Source organism: Haliotis asinina, chromosome 9 (assembly GCF_037392515.1).
Source record: "Haliotis asinina isolate JCU_RB_2024 chromosome 9, JCU_Hal_asi_v2, whole genome shotgun sequence".
Lineage (NCBI taxonomy): Eukaryota > Metazoa > Mollusca > Gastropoda > Lepetellida > Haliotidae > Haliotis > Haliotis asinina.
Window position 1 is genome coordinate 40,104,800 of NC_090288.1, and position 11,123 is coordinate 40,115,922.

Genomic DNA, 11,123 nt, shown 5'->3' on the forward strand with positions numbered 1-11,123 from the left:
TTTTGTGCAAGATGTTATCCAACAAGCTGCGGGTACATCAAACACTGAGGAATCTGCTTCGGCGTCAGTTCCAACAGATTCCTCCACCCAGCACCAGCCCCAACACCCTGAAGGTAGGGGGAAGGGAAAAGGGAAAAGCAAAGGTAAAGGCAAGCCCATAAAGCCCAAAAGGTGAGAAACAAGTAGATCATGGAAAGTAGGGGGAAGGGTGAAAGTAGACCTGAAAGTAGATAAAGCCAAAATCGTAGGATAGAAGTAGTAGGTTATAGCCTGTAATTCCATAACCTAATGTCAGTTTCGACCCATTAGGTTTATACAGCAGTAGTAAAGTGGTTCGCTGTTCAAACCTGCTGTTATGGGAATGGTGCAGGAGAAGAAAAATGGCACTCTTAAAAGAGCAACCTCCACGTGGTGAGTGCTGGTTAACACAAATAGCTCTTAAAAGTTTCGTTGGGGTGGTTCCCTATTTCATAATATATTTGGTTCAGTTATACAATTCTTTATGTATCTAATGTGTTATGTCTTTTTCAGCTATATTTTTCTATATCTGTTCTGCGCTATATAAGTCATTTCAAATGCAATGCATTTAAAACGATGTTTTGTTTATGTGGTTCCGCAAAAGCCTATTTCCTGATATATTTGGTTCAAACATACAATTCTTTATATATCTAAAATAGTATATCTTTTTCAGCTAGATTTTCTTGCTATATCTATTCTCTGCTTTCAAATGCAAGACACAAAGTCCACAGACATGTCAAGCTGCAACGTCTGCGTATTATGCCGCGTCTCCTGTGCGTCACCAACACCATAAGTGCATGATTCGTTGGTTAATCATGTGTACATGCCTGATGCGACTTTCAATATCTTATATTCATTAGAAAGAGCATTTCGCTTCTGGCGGTGTATGGCATGTTCATGTGCAACGTTGAGCAAAGATGCTAGGCATGTCCGTATGTAATGCTGCTTGTCAGTTCCGTCGCAACGGCGCCGGTACCGGAAGTAGATTTTCGTCCTAATTTCGTTATCCCTCATTGGATTTCTTATATCTATGATTCACTTGAAAGGTCTTTCCATGGGGTTTCTACCGATGTATAACATGCACGTCTGCAATGTTGTGTATAGCTGTCCGTATGTAATGCCGCATGCTATTTCCGTTTCAACGGATTGGTAATCGGAAGTTCCTATTTCCCATCACCCCGAAACATTCAAAAGAAACTTGTGAAGACAAAAAGAAGGGCATGATCCTTTGTTCACTATGCTCTTTGTTACGAGAGTGTACTTTCTGTAAATTGTATTATTAATTAAGTAATAATTATTACCGAGTCAGAACGCTTAAGTCTCTGGAATGATAATTATTATGGGTCACATTCCTTATCATAAATGTTTAGTACTTTTCGTATTTTGGCAGCAAGGTTTAAGGAAGTGCTCTAGAGTTGCCTCCCTTGATTAATTCCGGGAGACTTCTAATGTTCTAGAGGATTCTACACTGATGGTGATGGTCATATGTACTTGAACTTTCTGGAAATGTTGATTGTACATATAAAGGCTAGCTGCTGTGTTGTCGACATGGACACACAGATTAACTGAAGTACATAACTCTGCCTCTGTCAACGCTTGACCTACGTACCTGCTGCCTGACTGCTCTGTTACATACTGCATAACTTTCTCACTCTCACGTCAAGACTTTGGTGAGTTGACATTATATTTGTGACCCATTACTTTGGAACTGACTCAGTAGTATTATATATGAAACCTGTCGTGAATCTGTTTTATCTTCCTTTGTTTTAGCTCAATACAAAATTACTGAAAATCTTAGACTTGACAGTGTTATATGAAATTTTTAACTGTAACAACTCATCTAAGCATATCCATCTGCTCCTGCAAAGGAGACTGCTAAATTGCCTGTTCACTTGCAGTCAGGCAAGGGCAAGAACAAGGGCAAGGGCAAGGGCAAAGCTTCGCAAGTTAAAGACTTTCATGTGAGGAGAGGTTTGGGATGAAATGGAAGGTTGTTGACAAATGCACTGACTAGGGTGCCCATGGCCTTCCGATGTTAAAATATGTATACAGCTATTACCAGGTAACATGGTCATCCTCCCTTCATGGAATATGACAGTTCATCTAATATAAGACTTATTGCCCTAGTTTTCTAGAGGGTCACAGCTCCACTTACAGTTCTATACATCTGTACACTGTCAGACAACATATGTAGGTATTTCATCAAGTTATATTTAGATCTAAGGTAGTTACTCATAAAATTGCAAAAACAGTTCACATATAAAACAGTTCTATGTTTAATTTAACCTAAGTATTACCGAAATATTGTGATAGCTTAATATACTTATAGCACTGGTATGGCTCGAAAAAATGTCAACCTAAAAAAAAATGAAACTCCCTGAAATGGGTGAACACAGATGAACAAATCCCTCATTTAATTAAATAAGATATATTATTAATACTAATGGTTGAAAACATAAAATAAAAGTTATTTGAAAAGTTTAAAAAATAAAAAACCTAAATGAATTCATTCAAGTACAGAAACATAACTTAATGCTTCAAGATAATGCTCAGAATAAGCAGAACAAGGGGAGTTCCAAAAGTATACATATGGAAATTAATTAAGCAACACCAAATTCAAAGACACATAAAAACTTAACAAAGTTTAACGAAGTAATTTTGATGATTGATTATTCAATTTTGATGTATTGACATACAGCATGAGCTTTTCATGGGTTGATATGACGCGCGTGAAGCTTGCACAGCGCACGTGCATTGCTTTAACCTCAACTTTCGAAAAATGCACTTTTTCCCTGGGGTGTTTACAAGCGCAGGTTGTCGATTGCATTCGGTTTTTCATTCATTTCAATGTCATGGCACGTAGGAAATTATCAGAGGCCACTCGTTGGCAAATAATCGGCATGAGGAATGCTGGTATGTCTCTAAGACAAATCGGGACTCAAATCGGACGACATCATTCCATAATTTCAAAACTTTTGAAAAAATACCGGGCCACTAATGAAGTTAAAGACCTGCCTAGACCAGGAAGACCCAGGAAGACCACAGTCCGGGAGGACAGAGCTTTACTGAGACTTGTACGGCGCAGGTCCTTCGACTCGAGCTCTCGGTTGAGACAGGAGTGGCTTCCAGGGAGACCCATCTCGAACAGGACTGTTCGGAATCGTCTGAAAGCTGCAGGATACCGGGCAAGGAGGCCAATCAAGCGACCCAGACTGTCTCCAGCCCATAAGGCAGCCCGACTGGCCTGGTGTAATGACCGTTTGCACTGGAACATTGCCTCTTGGAGGAAGGTCCATTTCTCAGATGAGAGCCGGTTCTTGCTGCACATGGTGGACGGTCGTACTCGGGTCTGGAGGCAGAGGAACACAGCAATGGCTCCACGGAACATCCAGGAGACTGTGGCCTTTGGGGGAGGTTCCGTTATGGTATGGGGGTGCATTTCCATGAACTGCAAGTTGGATATCATTACCATCCGTGGCAACCTTAACGGTGTTCGTTACCAACAGGAGGTTCTTGACAGGGCTGTGGTACCTCATTTTGAGAACCATCCTCTGGCAACGAGACCCATATTTATGGACGACAATGCTAGACCTCACAGGGCGCATGCTGTAAATGATTTTTTGCGGCAAAATGCAATTGACAGAATTCCATGGCCTGCCATGAGCCCTGACCTCAACCCCATTGAACATTTGTGGGACTTTATTGGCCGTCGTGTGAGGCAGAGAGACCCACCAGTCCATAATCTCAACGAATTGACGGCTGCCCTGCATGAGGAGTGGAACAGGATCCCCCAGAATCAGATCCGGAGACTCATCCAAGGAATGAGGAGGCGTCTGGAATCGGTGGTGCGTGCGCAGGGAGGACACACTAGATATTGATGAAAGTCGGTGTGCAGACTCTCAGATGACTGTTCTTTCTTTCCATGTGACATTTGTGTTAATACACCTGACAACAACGTCTGTGGATGAATAGTAAATTGTGTCCATTTTTTCATGAATTTAAGACAGTTTTAAGAATTTGGATTTCGTTGCAATAAAGCAAAGTCTTGATACTTTTTCCCTTTAAGTTGTTTGTCAGAGATCGTCTGTTGAATAAAAAAGTGTCAAACTATATCAACCCGGCATATTTTGATTGTCAGAACACTTCAAAGTTGCTCCAATAGAAAAAATTGGGGTGTTGCTTGATTAATTTCCAGGTGTATAGTTAACCTAACTATATTCTCGATGCCCAACGTTAGAAATGCTTCTATTTTATTTCAACGGAACCATGAACAAAGCCATATAAAACAAAATCACATATGCAAATGATTTCCCAACTTTCTCTTCTGTTGCTGCTTCTTTCACAAGTTTGAGTAGGAACTGTTCTGCAAGAAACAACTGGTGGTTCTTTACGCTTGCAATTGGTCACTGATATTCCCACATCCACCAAGATATGTTCTTTGTTCTTGCCCTCACTAGTTGGTAGTGGAGCAAGTGACAGTTCCACATCTTTACCTGGCAACTTGACTAGTGGAGAAGATATCATGTGGTGATTGAGCACATGGTTTGGTTATCCATATATATATATCAACAATGTAAACAACATGTCCCAACCTCTGCATGACTGCTTCAGGTTGTAGAGATTTGGCAGCTGAAGCAACTGCCTCTAAGGTTTGTGTCAGACTGGGTTTTATCAGGTTCATAGTTTAGTTCAAAGTTGTTCATGGTTCATTAACAGCTCACATGGGGGTCTGTCTGCACACTGTGTACAGTGTAGTCTGGCAGCAAATAAAGTTCAGGATTTTATTCTGAGGTCATATTCACTCAAGGTCTTCAGACAATTCTTGAAATTTTCCACCAGTGATATGGTGCACTTCTATTGTGGAGAACACAGTTCATGTAAAAAAGTTAATAATTTCCTCAGAAATAGACTGATCTATTATCTGAGGCAAGTTTCTGTGGAATTCCATGAGTAGCAAACAGATTTTGTAGAATATCACTTGTCTCGGACCATTTTCAGTACGTGTTCACCAAGAAGTAGTTTCTACCTGTCTGCATAGGTACATGCTTTTGGGGATTCAGGAAGCTGAGCATAACCTTTTGACCAATTACTAGTGTGGTATTCATGGAATCTCAAGTCAAACCGATCTTCAAGAATCTTTAGAATTGTTCTTGAGTCTTCCTTTTCCATCACAGAATTTACAAAATTGTCAAATAGATGATTCAGATTCAGTTTGAGTTTCTGCATCCACCATGTTCCCAAAATAGGAATCTTGTCATGTACATCAGGCACCGTCAACGTTAGTTCACAGATATCATCATCATCTCCAACAGCTTACCTACATACCTTCATGTTTTCTGGAATATCTGGTAAGATCTGCCATTGACTTGAGTTTTTACAGAAAAAGTTTCTCAAAGTTTGTAAGTTTCATCATAGTAACAGGGGAGCCAGTATCAACGTAACATACTGGTATGTTGTTTATATGTCAACTTTTACTTCACTGAGTCTCCTTTTGTCACAATCATGAAACAGTCCCAGTGACTCATGGTCACTAGTAACACTCACACTGTCTTGTACATCATTTTCAGTATTTCCAGGAAGTTCTATAAATTACGTTGAAGGCTTCCTATTTTGTCTACATACAAACTGCAAACATCCAACTGTGACAAAAATTACAGTTTTGTTCTTGCATATGTTTGGTTTATGGTTAGAATATCCACAGCACCAACATTTACGTTTAGGTACTTTAGAATTTCTGGTTTGTCGACCACCAACTTCTCACTGGTTCGTTGCCCATCATTCACTGTTTACTGAGTCCATGTCACAAGCTTTCACTTTGCAGGATTCTTGGTTTGTGATCCCCATTCCGAGAGAAATCTAGTGAGCACATCAAAGTTCAATGATATTTTCCAAAATAGTCTCATTGTCCCTCCGATTCAGATTATAAAATAGAAAAAGCTCAGAAATCATTAACTTCTTTGGTGCTAAATGTTCTAATGAAACATCAGAAGTGGTTGAATAGTTGCACACCCAGTTTATCAGGTGCCACTAGATATTTTAACAGAATGTAAGCTTCATGTCCATTTTTTCTGAATGAGAAAGTGGCTTCAAATAATAAAGTAAGTCTGCTGAAATATTATCTGCAGTTTAGAGGTTACAGACATAGGAATTATTACACTGCCAAGAGTGTCGGCATCAGTGGGCACATTTCCAGTTTTCACAATGGGAAAGAGTTCCGCCCTTTCCGCCCATAACCCCTCTCTCTTTTTTCAGTAAGAATTGCTGTTTAGGGGATTTATTATTCCCTTGTGTCATATTCCAACAAGGGGCACTGGTATAAATTTTTGGGGGTTGAAATGTTCAATGGGGGTTTAGAAGTTTTGGGGGTTAATATTCAAAAAGTGGGAGGGGCGGGGATAAAAAATAGAATGCTGAAGTCGCTTACTATACTATGTCTCTATATAACAATCTTAACTAAGGATGTTAGTGTGAACGAACCTGGGTCGCCTGGATGAGAGTCCGGCGTCCTACCTCAGTGCTACCGAGATTAGAGATGGACTGATTGCAGTTTGTTGTATTTAGATACTGGTCGTTTAGGCTTATGCATGGGGCATGATGACTTATGGAGGTAATACTGGTGTAGCAGCTAATTGTAATAATGCAATTGTATTGTCGTACCCTGAATTGCTTGGGTTGTTTTAACTTCACCTTTGGGTAGCGCCAAGAACACATTTTCTTTTTCTTAGCAGTACAGGGTGTTAGCTACCCAAGCAACTTGTCCTAACGGTCAGCAAGTACTGAGGCGCACCCATGCTATTCACTGAGAAAAAGTGTTTTGCTCACGTACTGCTTTGCACACAAAATGTTACATGCAGGCACAATCAGAGAAACGAGTATCGATTGAGACAGTGATCGGAAAGTCCTAGAAACCTCAAGAGAAACAGTATGGGATTATTTCCTGTATTGTAGAGAGGAAAAGAATGGTTTGGACAGACAGCATATGTGCGGCTGGCTTGAGAGTGGAAATTGATAGTAACTTAGGGAAATGCAAGTATCATAGAGGTAGGACGGTGGAAGGTCAGTGGGTTTGGGGTGGTATTTGTTGGGAGACTAGATACTTCTTTCTTGTCTTGAGACATGTGACCGACTTTCATTACTTAAAGTTATTTGCAGGAAAGTTGTAGGGGGGCTGTCATATAATTACAGACTGTTGGAAGGCTTACATTGGCTCCCTTTATTCCTGTGGACAGTAGAGGTACATAGTGATTTTCATGTGTATTAATCAGTTGTATGGAGTAAAGCTTGCATATGGCAATGTTGTCATGAAGACCTATAACTATGCGGACACACGTTCAATTCCTGAGGCTGAAAACTGGAAAAGCAGTCATTGTTTTTCATACCATAGTCACTATTGATCGTATATTTATTGTGTCGTATGAGTGACAGTTCTTAATTTTGGTTTCTGAGAGGAGAGTACAGGCAGAACTCTTACCTCACAATGAGGCCTTTTAGCACAGGCTTTTCAATGCACATCTACAAGAACTGAGGTAAACACCTTTACCATGATGTGTTTTTTGTCAATACTTTTCTTACATCAGCATTTGGACTCTTGAAATATGTCAGGACTGAACTGATACGAGATAGAATATTGATACATTTTTGCAAACACCGAGTCTAACATCATTCCCAGTGTAGAGTTCAAATAGAGGTGGATATTTCACTGTTGCGACACCTTCCTTAAGAAGCAGTCATAAAAGTACCGAGTCCCATGCTGAGATGGGAAACCATGAACCTTCCGAGTCAGACAGCTTGTCCACATGACCAAGGTGGTTAACCAAGGATGTCATCTATGGGATACTTTGGTATACACACACTTATTGTCATGATCTGGATGCCAGTTCTTCTATTGTTGTGACTCGCCACTTCATTGTTTTTGCCTGGAGTTAGATTTCCGTTGCCCTTTGTTACAACCCGTATCTCTACTTGTCCATCTTGTATCCCCCATGTAGGTCTGCACATTGTTTCCAGATAGTTTGGAGTTTTCACGCTGTCACATCACATTTCATATTATCAACAGTTTCCTTTGAGGACCCAATCTAATGGTTTGACTTCTTGCTGCCATTTCGGAGGTTCCACATAAAAACAGAATTGTTCACATATTATGTTCCTGTCAGACAGTGATTTTTAATCTCAGGTTGATGATGTTGTGGATTTCATACATCAGCTTGATCCCTTTGTATTGATATACCAGTAGTTTTCCTGCCAAAGCCGACGCTAATTAACATCAGCCTCAAGCCAGCTTTACAGGTATCATTGTATCCGGGGACGTACTGTTTCGGCCACATGTGCCTCCACCTAACTCCTCCAGATGAAAGCTAAGGGTTTGTTCACCATCAAATACCTGGGCTATAATCTCTGCTAGAATATTCACAAAACCAAGCCCAGCTACACTTAACCAGCTGACAGCTCTCTGTTCAAACACTTAACAGTCCATATTTGCAACAAATAGATTCAGTTCCAGTTTCGTTGCATTTTGATGATCAAGATGTTCTGCTGCTGGTGCATTTTGTAAGTCTGATTCCTTACAAAACCTTCACGACATTTTCCATGAACATTCTTGCACACCAACAATTAGTATGTCCACAATCTTTGCTAAATATATTCACATATTTCCAGTCCTTTGTTTCCTCAATGCTACGATTCTCTCAAGTATTGCTCTGAATCAGTAACTGTTTAGTTATCTTCATTAAGTAACAACGCAGTCCTTTCAGCCCCATTTTCCACTTCACTGAAGGTGATGTTTCTCTGCTGTCAGATGCAGTTGCAGAATTTGGTCATAAAAATGTCACTTATTCTATGTAAATTACACTAAGTTTATTATGGAAGCAGTCAGTACAAAAACCTTGCAAATAACTCAATAACCATTGCAGCCAGATTAGGTGACTTGATATTTTGGATTTAGGTCAACTTCCTTCAAGCTCTCAATAAATATAATAGATACTCTGGACAAATATGATGACTGGAAATTTTCCAACAATGTTAAATGATACTTGCACGATATTCACTGACTGGGCATACCAAGAAATATTTCATGGGTGGTATGTTGTAACAGTTTAGGTAACACATTTACTAGAAGCTCTGCAAATCAAGAAATTTTTCCGTCAAAATATTTTGTGAGTAGCTAAAATTAAATGTTTTTGCACATTTTTTCAAACTGGATAATTCTTAAAAATCAACTGCTACTGACAGTCCTACCTAAAGTAAATGCAATCACATTTTAATGGCCCCTCCTTCTGGTCCCTGCTCTCCCCCACTTCTTCAAATCTTGAACTGAGCTCAGAAAAGTGTCTCTGCGTGTATCCAATCAGTGAAATTTTCATATAACACATACAGCATAGGCTAGATAACATGAAAATAATTCAAAGGGGTAATACCCTGAACAACCAAAAACCCCACAATTTTCGAAACAATCTCATAAAAGTACAGATAAATAAAAAAACTTACATGTTTCTCGGACATTGGCATGTCACTCATTTGTTTTTTATTTTTTACAATAGATAATTTTTACTTTGCGACGTCATGATCCATTTGTCCACTCTAAGAATAACTGTAAAAACGAGTATGACTGAATGTACACTTGAAAACATGTGCTAACCTTCCCAATCTGTATGTCTGGAAAAAAAGGGGGGGGGGGGAAATGTTCCTCCTGCGTCACTCTTTTTCTATCAAAGTTTTTTTAAAAAGTACTACCGCCCTCGTAACTTTTGAAAAAAATGTGCCCGAGAAACATGTCTTCTATTCAGAAACTTTACAAAAAGTCAGGGTTGCAGTTGTTAAGAAAATTTGTCACATTTTGAACAGTCACACTTCACAATCAGGTTCAAGTTTGTGACTGTTACCAAGTGCCGTTCATCTTACCAGGCCAGTCCAAGGCCTCCACCCCAAGAAAGTTGCTCTTATGGAATCAGTGAAAAGGACGATAATTTAGAGTTCTATAGACTAATTCTCAGTCTCCAAATACATTAACAAACTAACCCATATAAACTGAAAAGGAGTACCAGAGACAAGAGATTCAGCTCTGGTTGATCATTGTTTCAACATAGGATTATTAGGTTCAAAATATGCTATTGACTAAGAAAATGGAAAACACAGGGCAGTGGAGGAAATGTACCTGGTGCTTCCGGAGTGTGTTTTCTGTAATTTGTATTGTTATTGATTAAGTGATAGTTATTATTGGTCACATTTCATATCACAGTAATAGTATTTAAGCAGCACGCCTTGAAGGCAGTGCTTTAGAGTTGCCTCCCTTTGGTGTTTTGACTGTTAGTAAACACAGAGCCAATCGCAAAGCTTTGATAGTTCACTGGAATGCTCAAGAATCAGTGACTGTGTATATATAAGGAGTTGTCTTCGTTCAGCCTATCTACATTTGTCTGCCTCTAATACTGAACATTGACTTGAACATAGACTTGTCAGTGTTACATTTTACTGGTTCTGAGGGGATTTCTTAAACTTTTTGTCATGGCAAATTATTAACCGTAACACCAGTTTGTGGGAAACATGCAAGCCTGCTTCTTCCACTTCACAGAGGCTGTTTGGCGATGAATGGACTTTGGTGTCCTGCCCACGTCACACAGGTGTGTGTACTGGAAACAAGATGTCGCCTTCTCACATTGAAAGGGCACTTCCAGACTTAAAGGAAAACATCACTTGAATTAACTGATACTGCTGGATATTTTATATACTAACTATATATACTATATACTAACTGTTATTTGTATGACCTCTGATATTTAAGCTATGGATGTGTGCTATATATTATGAAATTGTTTTTTCTTAAAGGTCACATGCAACCAAAAACTCAAACATAATTAAAACACATTTATCACATATTCATGACATATAATATACACTGCTGCTTTTAAAAAAACAAATAAACAAAATTTTAAGCGTACAATCACGATTCAAAAGTGCAATATTTTGTACTTGGGCTTACTTCCCCCGAAACGAAGCCCTCAGGAGACCAAACCCAGTCACAGCGGGTGGATATGCACTCAAGTGTAACTACGGCTTCCGATTGGCTGTTGGGTTCATTGTGTGTACAGAAAGATGATCTGTTTGATGGG